Consider the following 18,770-nt stretch of genomic DNA (forward strand, 5'->3'; position numbering starts at 1 on the left):
GCAGAATGCAACAGCTAATTATAACGAAACCATCAAAACCTTTAAAATGCATCTCGTGACACTATTTTTGTAATGAGCAATGACAATAATCAGGTTAAGTACGTCTTATTATGTATATTTGTAATGAAATTGGATACACTGCTTCTCAATCAGAAAACTGTAATGTTACAATGTGTTCAATACATAATGTAAAAACAGAATCCATACAGATAAGTAACTTGAACCCAAGTCATACCTCTTCACTTTTAGGTTGGCTTTTGCATAGAAATGTTCCACTTCATAGCCTCATATAATAACTCTATCCATACAAATACATGGAATAAAAATATGAATAAAAAATATATAAATTTTAAAGTTATTTTTAATCATCTTCTTGTTTTTCTTTTTAAAAATGTGTAAAATATGTTTACCCCGACTGTGCGTATGTTTGTAGGTTATATTTCCTTATTCTCATTTTTAAGACACATGTAAAACAGCCGTTGTGCTGATAATCCTGTATAAGGATCTTGAAATAAAATAATAAATTAATAAAATAATAAATATAAAAACGGCGAGGCTACAAGGGAAAAGCTAGAACTATTCTTATAAGTCCACTTTCTGTGTAAAAACTGAATAGCAAACATGTGATCCAACACAAATTAATTATGGATCATTGTGTTATTTTCAGGCATTGCCTTTTAAAAAATGTTATTTAAAAATACGCCGTAGGGCTCCTTATTTTATAGGCCATCCTTTTCACTGTTAAACCCTATTGTGTTTAAAGGTTACCCACGTCACTATTCGCACATGTTTAAACAGCTATATCCAGTACACGTTCTAGGTAATCTTAAAGGTTATCGTGCGGTGTTTATCAAACTGGAACAACTAATGAAAGACCCGATATCGACCCTAATCAATGTCTTATAAAGACGGAAGTTTGGGACGCACGCTTGTTTGCAGATACAGCGACAGGTGACGAGTCGGGAAAGTGTTTTGACTTGCTCACTTTCCATTGATAATAATTGTTATTTTCATCCCCACAAAAGGCAAATGTACATCAAGTCTTCATACAACATGCTCTGAGATAGCTAAATGATAGATTTTTATAATTTTTATAATTGTTGACCCTCTCAAACAGAAGTTGAACCCATAAGCGTTCGAGTTCCATGTTCCGTCAGTTTTTTCAATGACCACATGTGAACCAATACCAATGTTTCAACAATTGAACTTTTTGATTGTGGTTACACAAACTATATGGTTAAATAGGCCTATATTTTGATCTTGGTTCAATGTCTGGGTGCAAACTTGTATTAAGGTGTCAAGTTAAAAAAATCTCTGATATCCTATACGAGAACACATAAGCTTGATTTTGCTGTCATTTGTTGCTCTCGGAGACCACGTCATGCATTATCCTAATTAATGATGAACCAAATTGTTTAAGGGGGTTCTATTGGCGTTAGTTTTAATCCGTCTGTAATCAACACATTTGTCATCACGCGCAAGTGAGTTTGGTCTCAGCGGTAGGGTTATAACATTGAGATTAGGTTGTAAGGGGGAAGTGGGTGAATTGTTCTAAAAGGAGGGGTCAACAAGTGGCACCCTGGCGCCACTAAAGTGCATAATGAGGCACGCGAGTCTCAAAAATTCTTAATTGGAGAGATTCTCATTAGCGATTATAATGAAGAGTAAAATGGCCACATTCTAAACCACTGGTTGGGTTAACCTTTGATTGAACTTAACACATTGTGACAGAATAAGATCTCGCTGTCACCACCTTTTTATATCCACCACTGCTAATATGACTAGGAAAGTTTACCATAATGAACGATTTTGATGGATACTGTAGCTCTACGCTAGAGGATGCAAGGCTGGCTTCAAAACGCACTCCGTCGCATCAGTACCATGCACCAACGGCAGTTGAACGATATGGGAAGGGTTGGGTATCACAAGACAGGCAAAGACAGTTTTTAAATATTTATCTTTTTTCTCTATTTTTTCCCGAAATCAAGTTACTCCAAACAGAGCTATTTCCCCAATACTAACTGCTCACAAATAGCTTCAACTGTCATGTCTTTGCATTGAAGTTCCTGGTCTTTCTTAAACCATTTTTTTCTTTAAAACTGCCAATTGTAAAACGCGGCTTCAAAGTGTTTTGGTTACGGTTTGCTGGCATAACACGATTAAAAAAAATTAAAAAATGATATTGATCGAAACGTAGAGTTGAAACCAACGGTTCTTTTCAGAACCAATCCAACCCAATTAAAGATTATCATTACATTGTGTTACCGCTAACCTTACTATATTTAATTGATAAAGTCCTTGATCGTTTCCGTTTCGTATTAATACAGCAATGTTAAAAATATAGAACTCATGGATGATTCGTCCATGCATGAACGTTTTTTATAGGGGGAATCAAAACATTGTATAGTTTTATACGGTCTGCTTCTAACTAAAAAACAACATGTATATCAATCAAAAAAATTTCTTGATTGTATGATTGTTGTTGTGAAAAGAAAAAAGTTAACAATCCCTTATTAGTTCCGTTTAAAGCCGGTAAATCCGGCTGCCCAATGAAGTGTGACCGGTCAGATATTGTCAAAAAAACATAAAATACCCGTGCTCCTGCCACGCGTACCCACCAGAGCGTGCAGGACAGCTTACCTTGAATACACTGGCCACAAACAATACTTTCCAAAGTCCTTTGAGGAAAAGTTCAATCGGTAAAACCTCATGCATAAAGGTAAACAAAGATCGGCACAGAATCGGCAACAGGTGCTCCCCTGGTGCCTTAACAATGGGGGCTAGCCGTCACGTGACACACAGCTGTCTGACACAAGAAACTTATTTGGAAGGGGGGGGGCTTACTATTGTAGTAATTGGTTAGCCTGTAGCGCAGCAGTTGCCCTGTGCAATGTTACTATTATCAGGAAACTTTTTATGGGTACCTGCATAAAAATGTCAAAGGTAAAGGAAATAGGACTACATAAATGTCATTTACTTTATACTTTCACAAGTGCCATTCCATGCTTAGCTTCCTTCGCCAGAGAGACTGCATTGACAATAGGCCTTAAATTTTCAAATGTTAGACATTTATAGTTTTTGCGCGTACAAAGATCTATATCATAAGCAGTACAGGATAGTTTACTCGGTGCAAAATGACCATGCTCTTTTCCTAATCGAAACAACTATATAGGTGTCAAAAAAAAATTACAAAAATAAAAGTACATGCAACTCAACCCTAGGAGTTTATCAAAAGCATCTTCCTCAAATTCTCTGCATATTTCCTTTTGAAAAAAAATTCTTGCATGGGGACGAACTACAACCGAATTAAAGCCATAGTCGAATTGGTGGTTGTGGCTACGGCTTTATGAACTGTTTCTAAGGGCATTGCTCAGGGCGTCCTATCTTCGACGTAACGCAGCGATGCAGCCGTAGCCGTTAAAAGCCCCTGTTCAATACCAGTTCTATTCAAACTATAATATATATAAAAAAATCTTCTCAATGTTTTCAGATATGATATCACCACAAATATTTACCTAAAAGACCACTACAGAAGTAGCTGATCATTAGGCCCAGTATGTAATTAATTTCAGCACACTGCCATTTTGACAAGAAAGGCAGTGAGAATGATAACTTTAATTAAACCATGGAGGAAACAGACTTTTCAACCATTTACGGTACATGTTACATTCGGCTGATTATATTGCCAGGAAAAAAACTGCATTAAATCAGGGATAAATTATTTTCAAATGTAGATAAGTCCTCTTATTTTTCTGTTTTCTTACGTCGCATCTTTGTTTTTCATATAACAGCTGTAACTAGTCAACCATGTTCCCGACTGTTAATTAATCCACATGGCAGTATTTAAACTGAATATTTACAACATTAGTTTACGATAATAAATATAAAGGAAAGTTGTAAATTTATTCAACACTAAGCATCTGGTGGGTTGTTTATTGCACAACAGACTTGCGTCTTCATCACCCATCTATACAAACAGTTGGATCATTGCTTGTATAAACAAACTCTGTTTATTTACTCGTGTTTTTATTTTGCTTGTTGATGCCATCCACTTTTAGTTTAACGAGGTCAGTTAAAAGAACCAACCACATAGGCCTTATTATTGGATTTTGCCATTATTTCGGTTATAAATCTTAATGAGAACCTTACGATTAGACATAATTGGACTCTAAAGGCTACAGTTATGAAACCATAAAACCAGGGCCAATTTCATAGAGCTGCTTAAACACAAAAACTAGCCAAGCACAACAAAACTATGCTTAGCAGAAGAAAAAATTCCTGCTCAAATACAATTTCACGTGTACAACAAGTAACTGGTATCCTGCTTATTTGCTAAGCAGGAAATTGCTAAGCATAATCCTCTGGTTTAGCAGTTCTATAAAATTGGTCCCTGATGTTCAATGAGGGTTTATTGATTTGAGTCCATCAGTCGCAATTTCGTAATGTACACATGTGATTAATTGATGAGCGATACTTTTAGTACATTTTAGTACCTTTTAGTTTTTTTTACTTGATTACCCTGTGCTGTAATGAGTGGAAACTTTCAGATGTTACAAAACCATAAACACCTTCTACAAGAAATCATCCAATCGTTCAGTGTGGGTTTAAGCGACCATTTCATTCACAGGAAAATGCATTCAAGCTTATTCGTGATGTACTAATTGCGATCAGTTGGATCTCAGACTGCAATGCTGATAATGCATAGAGAGATTCCGGTGCAAGGTCAGCATAAATTGTGCATTACGAACAATGAAACAAAAATAATAGAACGGGAAAGTGGTTTCATAGAATCCAGGTCTCCGTAAAAGGTTTTACATCCGGAAATTGTGTTTTTGTAAGCTAAAATTGTACCATTCACGTCACCGCTGGAGCAAGGTTTACAGTAAAATAATTTGCAGTTATTTATTTGACTATCAGCATCTGAAGAGTAATTTAAAATATATGTCAATGGCTACTTTCCGATTCGGTAAAAACGCTTTATTGTTAGATCGACATTATCATGAAACATTATTGGTACACCATTGGGGATAAAAAAAGTACATTCCAGACCTCGTTAACCAGAATCAATGTTGATATTAAAAGAAAAGCATTAACGGGAAAAGGGAACCAAGTACTTCCAAATAGTCCAAAATGCTTTATTGTTAGATTGTGTATTACCAATATGTTAAGGGGATATAAGGAGGAAAATACATTCAAATTTACCAGTCAGTTTCCGTTGTAATTTATTGCCTGACATAAAAAAATCTCTTTTTTCGCGTTTTGGGTAATTATGTTTCTTACATCAGAACTCATTTGAAACTATATGGCTGACCTAAACTGGCTCGATCGGACCATTCACCACATTGTTTCATTGAGAAAGTTTAATTATCTGAGCATCAGAAGATGTACCTCTTTCTATAACCAAGTCAGCTCTAAGATTGTAAGATTGGGGAAATATTTGTCTTTAGTCTTCGAACTTTGTATATTTTAAAATCTTTCTGACACCAGTATTTTATCAGCTGTGGTTTATGAGGACGGAGACAGCCATTAGGCCTCAGCCTTACAAAATTTAGTCTCTTGTATTAGTGGTTTTTTTTGTGTTTTGGGTTTGTTTGTGTGTGTTTTTTTTTTTTGTTTTTTTTTTTGTTTTTTTTTTTTGGGGGGGGGGGGGTTGTGGAGGGAGGGTTGTGTTTTAGTTAATGGTTCCATTCATCCAAGTATTTTAGCCCTACAAATATGTGGTATTATACTTCTTGTTAATAATACAATCGCACCACGGTTGAATCAAATATCTCACGACGAATGAACATGCCTAAAAATGAAAAAAAGCTTTCTGTCAAAGGTTGTATCTTAAGATTTTGAATTTTGGCCCGGAGGTGCGAAAAAAAATCAATACATTCCAACCGAGCCTACTCGAATGGGCACGTGGCCGGCACGCGAACGTCTATGGATGGTGTTTATTCTTATTCAAATCAGGGCTTGGCAAATCCCCTCCGGCTCTCAAACCCCGCAAACCCCCAACAACAAGGCACCGTAAAAGGGGGAAGAGTTAACAATACATCGGAAAAGCCGGGCTTTTGGCTCAGATCATGCAGGAAAATCGCCCGAGCTTTGGGTTTCATTATAAAACCCAAGGGCCTCTGGCTGTGTTTTTCTACACTATTCTTGAGTTAGTTTTCTTCAGTAATTGCAATCATGCAGGAAGGCGGTTGGAAGAAAAGCAAACAATCTAAGAGTTCCCCCCTTTTCAACTTGTGGGTAATTAATTGCAATCTTTCGGGTTTGGGGCTTGTACTGATCTCCGGCTATACGGCAAAGGAGTATACCATTATCACTAATAATGTTGGGTTTTTACCAAAACATACTACTCAAAGTTCACAACTGAACATGATTCCATTGCATGTTCTGTGAATGGATAACACTCAACAATCATCAAATCTCGTCAGAGGTTGGCTGAACATGGCTAAATCACACGTGATTTAGAGGTGTGTCCATTCATGAAACCCGTTACATACGCAAACAGGTTCAGTACAGTTCAGATCTACATTTACTTTCCATATGGAAAACAATGTGAAGTACATGTAATTATGGAGTAAAGCGAAAGCAACATTAAGTCGCTACATGATAACTGGGCTACTTTGGTAAGCACAATAATGTCCCTTTCGCAAATCGTTGGCAACATCATTTGTAACAGAATGGGAGTCTCTGTGGTTCTCCTTCTAGGTAACTCTAGATAAAAGTGGTGTTGGCAGTCACATCTTTACCTCAACTTTATATTCACCAAGATATCGGTACAATGTTAGTTATAGTTGTCAATTATCAAATCACCGTATATACACCTATACCGGTACCCACCTAGGCCCAATTTTATAGAGCTGCTAAGTACAAAAATTTGCTTAGCATGAAATTTATTCCTTGATAAAAACGGGATAACCAACATAATTTCCAGTTGTTTCATGTTGCTTGTTACTGGTATTCAGCTGTTGTTTGCTTATCCTAAAAAAACATGTGGAAAATTGGTTGGTAATCCTGTTTTTATCGAGGGAGAAATGTTATGCTAATCGAATTTTTTTGCTTAGCATCGCTATGAAATTGGGCCCTAATGTCAAGCCTTTTTACAAAGAAAATACATTTTGTAAAAGTTTGTAACTTAATGCTTGCCGTGAAAAATTTCCATTTTAACTCCATTAACAAAAAATAAACTGCGTGAGAGATGCGTCTTAATATTGGGATGCTAACAGCAGAGTCGTTTGAATTGCCTCTCTCCATACAGTTGTATCGAAGTGTACTGCCCTCTCTTGATGAAATCAAAACAATGTTTTAAAAGAACTTTATGAAGTAAAAACTAGATTTAGTTATATTTAGAAGCTCGCATTTTTTGTCATCCTCTCTATTTTAGTATAAAATGGTTGAAAGATTTCAATATTTAGGAAAATTGAAAGGTTGGAAATGGTAGCAACATTCTTATAAACACATCACATCATGTAACGGGATCTATGAACACAATATTAATTTCGATGACGTTGTTAATTTTGAACGTACTGTGTACCTAAGTTTGCATAAATGTATCAAAAGCTAGCTGGACATTTTGATAATGGCTTGCTCAATGAGGTGTTAATCTTTGTTTTATTTTTTATTTTTTATTTATTTTATTTTTAGTTTTAATTAATTGTTGTTGTGTTTTTTGGGTTTTTTGGTTCGTCTTTTGTGGGTTTGTTTGGTTTTTTTTTTTTTTTTTTTTTTTTTGGGGGGGGGGGGGTTCTGGGGGTGGTAAAGGTGAAAACAAAGCCAAAGAGCAACCAAAAAGCAGTGCGTATACTTCATCATTATCAATTATGAAGTATTGTTATCTTCAACCAGGAGTTACTATAATTGTCATAAACCTTTATGTAATTAATGATAAGGGCTAAAAGAAATCTGGTCAAGTTTGCTACATCTGGGATTTGAGGCATCGCATGGTGAGGTATCAATATATATTAGGTTTGCGGTAACGCCATGTGTGTAGGCCCTATCTATACTTGCCAGGTAGATTTTGTTCTTTTGATTTGAGAACTGTCTTGCTTCCCCTCGATCCACTTAAGCATAATCTTCAACAGGAGAACCATTACCATAATAAGTGGAATTTACCACTTTGCATGGTGGAAACACCATATAGTAAGGAGAGTTGAAACCAACGGATCTATTCTAGTACCACATCAACTAATTTAGAGATTATCATTTCATGTTGTTACCACAAACCTTACCATCATTACTATAATATCATAACATTCTTGTTATTACACGAAGGGCAAAAAAAATCTGGTTATATCATAATGTATGTTCATTACAAGAATGTGGCAATAAGTTATCAAGCAAACTTTCATATGTTTCCCATACTAATCAATGTCATAGCTTAATATCGCCGTTCCACTGTAACTGCTACCGCAGCTATGGAACCAGCCACCTCCATTTACCCCCATCACTCTTCAGTTCCCACAATGCATCCGCCAAGTTGAACGCGTGCCGCTAGCCAATCAGTGCTCGCCTAGAATCCCACGGCGCCAGTCTCCATGCGTGGCAGATGTTCGCATCGGGGTCGATTCTACCCGGCAATAATAAGTCTGTAGGGATCAGACCGTATAAATAATAATGTTCGGACTTTTTTGTTAAGCCGTGGCACGCGAACGGGAACCCCACAAAGGTGCGGGTCGAAACAACATTCGGGAGAATGTTAAAAGGGTTGTAAAGAAGAGAACAAAAGAAGGCATCATTAAGATTATTATGGCTAAGGGAGATAAGAGGCAAACAAAATGAGGCTGGTTGTTAGCTGGGGTAAGATTGTATGGATGTAGTATTTGTGATGTAACCCATGCATGGGGTGTTTGCCGCAAAGATTACGTCCACGCGCGTCTAATCTCTCTCCGCTAATTGTTACGGGGATGTTTTCATAACATCACCATAGCAACCAATCAATATTGGCCTTTTGAAAGAAGACAAAACCCAGTCCTGACTGGAGGCTCCCATAAAGCGTGAAACAACAGAACTCTGGGCGGGTCAATAGTGGGTCGCGTGCGGCTAACAATGAATGTTTGCTCCGGTTTGGAAAACGGTGCCCCGCGATGACTGAAAGGGGCTTCGGACTCGCTGGGACCACCCTGTTGAAGTGGTCTCCAAACTGTGAAACGGGTACAACCCGTGAACAATAAATTGGACATATTTGCACAAGACGTGTGTCATTACAGAGGGTTAATTACAAATGTTGACTTACTAGATTGCCTGATATTATTGTGTAGAACTGTTTCAGGTGTTTCTGTGAGATTCAAACAAAAAACTAAAAGCTGTGCAGATTGCAAAATGCTGTAAAAACTCATGACCTCTCTTTCCACTTAGTCGTGTAACCTCCAGACATTGTCTAGATCAGAAATAATATCCACCAACCTCTTAAGAATAATTTTGTGCAGATTCACTCAAGGTCAAAATATAGAATTGCGAAATACCCGTTTTTTAATATAAAGCAAAACAAAAACCAGGTCTGCATTCATTCAGTGTATATTGTGTGTGCGTTTATAATATAAAATGTCATTCATTTGGGTCTAGCGAAGCTATAGTTGGGCTTTGTTCGGTGACTTGTTTGTATCTTACGGCCCGGTGGTTATTGACATAAAGGATCCGACAGTGGATCGGTTGGACCCCTTCACAATATTTTCGTTTGGTTTCGCTTCGTGTGTCGCATGTTGTGGTCCCGACAACTTCGGAATTGTGCATCGTTAATACGGCGTGATGCACTGGAGACGGCGAACCTAGCTCCAACAAATCGAAATGACTTCTTGTTCAATAAACGATCAGCCTTGTCAACATGTGAACTACGGGTGGAAACATGCATGCAAAACAGTACTTTGTATTTGAGCATGGAGGGAAAATTCCCTTCCTCCATGGTTTTAGATATCAAAGTGGGTACTCTACTGCACTTGTTAGCAGCAACGCATGTAGTGGTCATTTTTTTTTAAATAAACGGCTGGTTTGATATTTGCAAATTAGAGATTTTCACTTTTGGTAATGATCAATTTCAGCAAACACGCATGTAGTGGTAATTTTGTTTGAAATAAATGGTTTGGTTTGATAACATTTGCAAATAAATACAGATTTGCACTTTAGGTATTGATCTAAATGGTCAAACAATTAAATTACGGTTGGTAATAATTTGTCAAATAAAATAATATCAGATTTGTCACTTTTGGTAATGATCCAAGTTGTCAAACTGCGTTTTCCCTTTCAGTGACAACGGATGCCATTGTAATTTTTGTTTAAAGAAACGGTTTGGTTTGTAAATATTCGCAAATAAATGTAGAGATTTTCACTTTTGGTATACTATTATCCAAACTGGTCAAACTGCGTTCAAATTTGTTCATCCATGCATGTTTCAATGATACCTTTACCATTTCAAATTGTAAAATGTTTAAACTGTTTTGAAAACTAACGGTTTTGTTTGACATTATTCACGAATAAATTAAATCGAAGACATCCTGTGAGTGAATATGAAAAAAAGGCGAACGTTGGCTGCATTTTGATAATGCACCTTATGTATTAAGAATGTGAAGAAGTAAAAACTTTAAATGTAGGCCTAGTTAATGATTTTCCATTATAAATGTTTCACCAAACGTACAAAAATTCTAAGGAGAAAAGCTGAGGCGATAAGTGTCAGTATTATTAGTCAAACAGAAATTACAGAGTTTCGCCCACCGCTCAATAACTGTTAATACTGTAAATAAATAACAGGCATTTCCTTCAAACATTGATACTTCTCAGAAATGTTATCAGTGAATATGGACATTATTATATCATGTTCAGATAACCAGTATGTTACTATATTACTCCTTGCATTGTCAACACCTCTACACACCATATGCGAATATGTATCAATAATATCAACCAATCAAAGTCCATGGAAACACACATCCGGTTCATTATTGATTGTACAATATTGTAAGAACATGCATAGCAACAGAAACATGCTCTAATAAGCATTTATCTGTTAATGTATTTCCCAGTACAATACTGTTTGGATGGTACACTGCAGCGGTCTAAACATAATATTATTTAGCCCCTCCGAAATTTCGAGTTGGTACAGTCCACAAAATGGAACAGTCTCGCTTCGCTTATCAGCAATTTCATCTCTGTCGCACGCGTGCGGCATAATCGCATATTTCTGTTAAAAGTATAATGCAAACATGATCACCGAATCTGCCAGCGGTCGTGCAACCCTTCCACTTCGGGAATGGAACTGGTGGTTTCTAAATTATTCCTGTCTTTATTCTCCAATTCCTGTCATATATTTTCTTAAAGCGGTCATAAAACGCACTACTGTTGGGTCGATTTTGAACTTTGGACGGGGCCGAGAAAGATAGATGGCGAGGTACAGACATTGTGAAATTATCAAAGTTGATCACACCTGCTTACTATTTAACTGGACCTCGGTATAAAACTGAATTTGGGTTTAACCTTTACCACTATGCCTTAGATCGGTCGAGTTGGTCTTTGAAAAGCGTTTGTAACTGTTTGTTATAAAATGCATATGGTTAGAAAGATGTTTTAAAAGTAGAATGCAATGATCCACACACAATTGTGTGGTTTTCCTTTTATTTTGCGAACTAACACGGTCGGCCATTGCCGAGCCGACCATGTTTGTCGACTAGGTAAAAGGAAAACCACGCAATTTCGAGTGATACTTGTGTGGATCGTTATATTCTACTTTTAAAATATATTTCTAATCATATGCATTTTATAACAAACGGTAACAAACGCTTTTCAAAGACCAACTCGACCGATCCAAGGCAACGTGTTCCATTAATTGGCCTGGTCTGTCTTTATTGTGGCCTTTGGGTATCTTCTTTAAGGTTTACGTCCAAGGTGTTTCTAAGACCATCTTTGGGGCTGTGTTAGAACAGACATGATCATAATGGCACCATATTGTATTTCAGATTTTCAAATCAATGCAACCAAAACGAGGCTGTACGGGAAATAGCATGGTCCCGTTTGAGATTTAAATCTGATGATCGCGCACGCGAAAATGGACTACGACAAAAATAGTAGCATTGTCAACAAACATCTCGCTACCTTGCCGTTGTTCCCATCAGAAAACTGCATACAAATAATTAAGGGACTTAAAGTTATACATTAATTGCAAGGTATTCCCACTTGCTTCTGTTCAACATAAACTATAGTGTTCATCAAACCGAGGTTGTACGGTGAAATGTGGCGATAACTTGTTGCATTTGGAAGAGATTTGGTAGAGAGAAAACAAACATTTTCATTTCAAGTTTGGATGCAACATTCCTAACATGGCATCACGAAAAAATACATAGCTTCGTGGTAGGGAACCAACTCGCAATTACACGAAGTTTCAGAAAACTCTCATTTTCCATCGGCTTCCAAATGTACATTTACACAATCTTTCAAAAACACAACCACTGCACACAGCTCGAACGTGGCTTGAAAACAAGTTAAAAAATGCATAGCTGCTGCGTGTAGATTATTTTTAGTGTTATTGCAGTGCAAAGTAGGGAACAAAATCATCGGTACTTTTTTTTAGCAAACAGCGCGTCACAACCACGGGGCATAATAATTGCTCATGTCGAGTAATGCTCAAAACCGCCCAAATTTTCCACGCCACAACACTCTAATGTGACGGTCACAATACCCAAGTCCTGAAGATATATATACAAAAAAGCCGGTGGTAGATTTATTATGATCGAGAATTGTAAGCGGACCTCAAACACCGCGGGAATATAAAAAAAAAAAAAGGTGGGAGAGAAAAAAAAAGATATACAATTGAACCTTTGGAAATCAGCAACAAAATAGATCAAGGCGAAAGAACACAAACTCCCGAAGTGCGATTTCTGCCCAAGAATGGCTTGGCCCCCCTTGGGCATTTCTTACAAAATGAAGAAAAAACGTAGATCCAATAAACACACTTTTACCGAAATGAATTAAGCGGACTAGAACGTTTCCTACTTGAATAATTTAGTAGAAAGCTTGGCATATCACTGGGATTATAAAGGTATAATTACCCTTAAGGTTAGGCTTAAACGCTTGGACATCTAAATTAGAATTAATTCACGTTTCATATGAACTTTTTAAAAAGGGGGAAAATAAAATTGAAGTGAGATGAAGTATGGTGATAAGACTATCGCGTAGGGTACCCGGTGTGGTTAGACACTCAGGTTCGGGTCTTTACCCCCGGCATACGACCCATTATTCACTTGGCCTCGTCGGGCTCGCTCGGAAGTTTCTTTAAAAGCGGCTGCCAACGAACTTTGGACGCTGCAATAATATTCAAAAAAAGTTCAATGAAAAGGCACCGGCATAACTATCCGGAGGGCTTGAACCCGCAGAAACGTGGCCGGGCTTCAACAAAAGTTTCAATAAACTTGGAAGTTCAAGAATCTTGTGGCAAGCTTTTTGACCTTGTTTAGGAGTAAAGGGGTCCTTGTTCGATGGCAGCGTGTTTGTACTTGATTTTCATTGACTGTCAGTATCGACTTGTGGGGTCAGCCACCTGTTTGAGGCACGTGCCCAGACATGTCTCTGGGGCACTATGGGGGACAGGTACGGGTTCCTCGGGAGGGGGTTGGTCTCTCAGGTACTGAGGGGGACAGGTAGGAGTTCCTCGGGAGGGGGGTTGGTCTTTGGGGCACTGAGGGGGACAGGTATGGGCTCCCTAGGAAGGGGTTGAACCCTCTCCGCTTGCTGTGCAGTGTAGGTGGCTGATTTGAAACCATGGTTTATGTCTTGCTTTAAAAAAAGCAGAGTAGTGCAGGGCCCAATTTTATAACGCTGTTAAGCAGAAAATAATGCTTGACAAAATTTGTTTAGCCTTCGAGAAAGACTCTGATACTATAGGGTAGAAACTGCAGGCCATTAACTAATGTTTTTGTATTTATACGATAGGTCCTTTTGGTTGGTAAGAACTTTGCAAAACAGACAATTCTATTTTCTCAAAATGTCTTTTGCTAAGTAAAAATTGAGTCGAGCACCAGCCACAACAATGCAAACTTAAAGTAAATTGGGCTGGTAATCTATTTCTGCTAAGCAATAATATTCTGTTATACAGGCTTTATTAAATTGGGCCTTGTAATAAAATAATGCTTGCTGCAGGTGGATGCTTTGAAATCAATCTGTATGTCTTGTTTTCTAAGAAATACATAAACTGCTTGAGAAAAATTACTCTGATTTTTTTCTCTCTTGAGATAAAAGAATTAGCAGTTGCCAACTGCTACCAGTTGCTAGTTAAAAGGACTTATGGTATAAATGCGAAACTAGTTATTGCTTTCATTTTATTAAAGGCAGTGGACACTATTGGTAATTACTCAAAATAATTATTGGCATAAAACTTTTCTTGGTGACGAGTAATGGGGAGAGGTTGATGGTATAGAACATTGTGAGAAACGGCTCCCTCTGAAGTGTCATAGTTTTCGAGAAAGAAGTAATTTTCAACGAATTTGATTTCGAGACCTCAAGTTTAGAACTTGAGGTCTCGAAATCAACTATCTAAACGCACACAACTTCGTGTGACAAGAGTTATTTTTCTTTCATTATTATCTCGCAACTTCGATGACCGACTGAACTCAAATTTTCACATGTTTGTTATTTTATGAATATGTTGAGATACACTAACTGTGAAGGCTAGTCTTTGACAATTACAATAGTGTCCACTGCCTTTAACGATCAAAACTGACTGAACATAAAGTAGGAGGCTTTTAAGTACGTTTAATCTGAGGGCTAATTAATTGACCGCATTGAAGTCAAAATAACCAACAGGCTTATGATGTTTTGGAGTTTACAACAAATAATGTTTAATTTAGAGTACACTTCCCTTAAAGTGTGCAACAACCAATTTCATATTGAAAGATTTTAGTTGTATCTTTGTTTACCAAATAATCAGTTGGCCTTAATGTAATTGATTTAAAAAGAAAAATCAAAGTAAAAAAGGTGCAATTTTGTTGGGTTATAATGTGGTAAGCAAGATGATTTTCATGGCGCAGCAAATTAACTCCCCACTGCAGCTGCCGCTTTACTCCCAGGCAAAATAAGGGGAAAAAAACCTGCGCTATAACATCTCAAAATTGACAGCATCTCATAAGATACGACTCAAGTAATCCCACGAGCCCCCCACAACCACTCTCCTGAATATTCATGAGGGTCTCGGGGGATTCCTAAAAGGCGCACCAGCATAATGACACCCAACGCAAATCAAACCGTTGGAGAAATGAAACCTTGTATTAATGTTTCCCCACTCTGGCTTGGGCTCCCCTTAACAGAGTAATAAGGGGGTGCTTCTCCCCTAACGGGAAAAACAACTAAGCTGCTGCAATTTTTGCCTGGCGAAAGTTCCCCTCCTGATCCGTTTTGGGGTAACACTAGCCCCAAATTGGGTCAATAGCAGAAGAAACTCCACTAGCAATAATCGTTGGCTCGGTTTTCATATCCTGAGGGCTGTGTATTGAAGACTCGCGTGCTGGGATTGTGTTACGGCCTGCACTCAGCCCGAAAGCAGCTCCTCAGCCCTCGCTCCTTTTTTTTTTCTTATTGAGCTTCTATGATTGGACTCATTGTTCGGAAGTGCACCTCACCTGAATGGTGCGGGGTGTCCAACCATGTAGTTAGGCAGGCAGCGTCCTCATTCTGTGGCTTTTCAACCCATACCCCCCCCCCTTATTTCCCCCTCAAGAAAAAAAGGAAATGCATTTTGGACAATAAAAAGTTCTGGAATTGTTTGTTTTGGCTTGGGGGCGATACACCAAGGTGTGAAAGGTAAAAGAGTGTAGAAGGATTTTGAATCGATGGCGGTTGTGATTTCAGTTGTCCAACACTGCTGAAGTACTTAGATTAATAATGGCATAGAACCAATTATGTTTTTCTTCCCCACATACTAAAGGGGTACTTTTTTTCCATAAAATGTTCCATGTTGCATTATTAGGCACCAACAAACTAATGGTACAATGGTATCTTGTACATTAAACAGCTGTTTAGAGTGAATGAAATTTTATGAGCTTTATAGCACACTGTTTCCAATCACTACACTGGTTTGCATTTACAATGTCTCACTAAAAAATTTGTCTGAATTGCAACAATTTTTTACTCATTTGACCTTTGACCTGTTCTATCAGTGCTATTAAAAAGGTTTTTGCTTTTATAATAACAATCAAATTACCCAGCTCTTACAATATATAGCGCCTGCCCGATGGCGTCTCAAAACACTTATTATTTGTTCTATACGGTATGTGGAGTTATATTAAAATTACATAGCACCATGTAGCGGTTTACAAGGTGCTGTGGCGCAATACCAGCCGACACCAAGGCAAACTTCTCTTAAACGGTATGTGAACTGTGTTTTTTTTACCTGTATTGCACAAGACACAGGACCTACAGCTTTACGACCAGTCCGAACTGACGAAGCAGTGTCTTGTTTCAGGACACAGGTGCCAAGACCAGGGCTCGAACCCACACTCTTCGGTTCAAAACCACCAGAGGTTGTGTGTAATGCACATGGCCAGTTGGCACACGCCACAGTTGGTTTAATTAACTAGGTGTTTCCTAATGCCCACTTCTCACTATGAGAATTTTCTTTCTTTCTATATATCCAAGGACAGTGGACAGTGGGGTCTGGTTGGGCACTTAGCCTAAAAATTACACTTCAGACTTACTTGATTTGAAGTCCATCCCCGAAAATTCATCCGTCTGGCCTCGATGCACTTTATTAGGCACTGTGACAGTGACGTATTACCTCATCAACTTTCTCCAGAAATTCTGTTAATCAATTAAGCAGAAATGGTAATAAATTAGACATTCAGTACAAAAATTGCCTGGAACAATCATTGATGCGGATTGGACGGCTAGGTATCAATATCGCTAAATAGTAGGAGTATAAATGCATTAAGACCTTGTAGATGACGTCAATCTACTGATCTAAGGCTCATATTACCTTGGGCTGCACTGGGGCCAATTTCATAGAGCTGCTTTAAGCACAAAATTTTGCGTAAGCAAAAAAAACCTTGCTTAGTAAAATCAGATTACCGGCCAAGACTCCACTACATTGTTATGCTAAGTAAGCAACAGCTAAATACCAGTCACAAGCAATGTATATGGCATGAAATTTTGGCCAGTAACATATGTAAAATAAGCGAGCTATTTTCGTGCTTAAGCAAATTTTTTGCTTAAGCAGCTCTATGAAATTGGCCCCTGGTTGTACCCATCTCAAACAATGAGTAAGGCCTTGTCCAAATTAGCGGCTGCTGCGACTATGGCTTGATCACCATGAGAACATGCAGTGAAGCATAGAATGTCAATAGCTAGCAATTTCCTTAGCAACAGATGTAGTCAAAGCTACCAATGCAGACACAGCCTTAGTCATATTACCCTCATTCATGATTGAGCCATCTGATTTCTTATTTCCTAAATACCAAGGTTTTGTGAGTGTAAACTGGGGCTCATTGAGTTTCCAGGGTTATTAATTATCCATACTATTTACTAAAGGCTTACCTTCCTCGGGTAAGGCATGGTCTGCTGCACATTTATCTGTATACAAACAAATAATAACAGTAAGTCTTCTGCGCACTGCTCTTTTTACAAAAACAAAACCCTCCTTTATCATCTTGTGACCACATCCCTCCTACTATGTTTACCATCCTCACTCAGTCCCAGTCCCACTCAGTCCCAATAAACAAGCCATTTACAAGTCTTTTCCTAGGAAAAATTTCTTACACTTACAGTGGTGTGAACTTAGCATGCGCTGGCCATCAATGCTCTATGGGGAATCTTAACAAATGCTACATATGAGACATTCATTCCTCCCACCATGTATTTAGTCCCGACAATGTCTATCAATCTAACAAATAAGAAGATTCCACGTCGTTTCCAAGTCCATAACTTACATTGAGGGTATCATTTCCAAATACATAATTTTGAGCAGTGAACATACTGGGCTTGCGTCCTTATCAGTATCTTTTGTTCTTCAATGTTATCCATAATAGTTTCACACTCCAGCAGTCAGGATACCAGCCAGTCAAAACAAAAATCAAGGTACATACCTGGGCTTTTGATAAAAAGTTCCTGGAACTGTGTCAGCTTTCACAACCCAGTTTCTCTTTGTGGAAGAGAGGGGGGATGAGATTTAAAACCAGTTGTCCCATAAAGGTGAAATCCAGACTACTGTACAGTTACAAGAGGAAAACACCTGTCGAGTGCAAGTATAAAACGTTATTTTCGGGAGTTATACACAGCTGAGGAAATATGTGCCAGGGGTCATGGTGAAAAGTTCAATTGGTTTGGTGTCTTGTGCACTGTACACCTGTCGCAGAGAGTCAACTGAACAAGTTCATGTACAGTCTCGTGTCAGAGGTCTGCTGGTGAATAGATGCTACATGTTGAAATGCATTTTATTTTTGTTCCCAACTTATTTTTTGGGAGGGTAGGTTTTGATAAATATTTGTATGTTAGTAAGTCTATTGACCTGTTATGTTAATTGGCTGATTAGATGAATGAAATAAAATGTGTTCAGTTCATCATTTTGGGGGTGTTTTTCCCTCACTAGTAAAACAGGTTGTTCACAGAAAAACAACCAAAGTTTTTAAATTTTAGCCAACGAGGAAAGACTCTGATAGGTCGAACTGCATGCCATTAACTATGGTTGCATTTAAACCATATGTCTTTTTGGTTGAAAAGCAGTTTGCATAGTTAATTATATTTTCTTATGGTTTAAATATTACAGATACAAAACCATCAGATGCTTGAATCGTCAAAAAAATCACTCGTCT

The 18,770-nt window shown here is 37.9% G+C and overlaps 1 long non-coding RNA gene across 1 annotated transcript in view; it reads right to left on the reverse strand.

Annotated features, from left to right (window-relative positions):
• LOC139952245 (uncharacterized) overlaps positions 1–18,770 on the reverse strand; it is a 186,496-nt gene that overhangs the window by 107,400 nt on the left and 60,326 nt on the right. The window contains exons 8-10 of the long non-coding RNA XR_011787877.1: positions 18,045–18,190; positions 17,497–17,532; positions 16,662–16,764 (exon numbers count right to left, since the gene is read on the reverse strand). This is a non-coding gene — a long non-coding RNA (uncharacterized lncRNA). The remainder of the gene's footprint in view (positions 1–16,661; positions 16,765–17,496; positions 17,533–18,044; positions 18,191–18,770) is intronic.

This window comes from Asterias amurensis, chromosome 20 (assembly GCF_032118995.1).
Source record: "Asterias amurensis chromosome 20, ASM3211899v1".
Taxonomy (NCBI): Eukaryota; Metazoa; Echinodermata; class Asteroidea; order Forcipulatida; family Asteriidae; genus Asterias; species Asterias amurensis.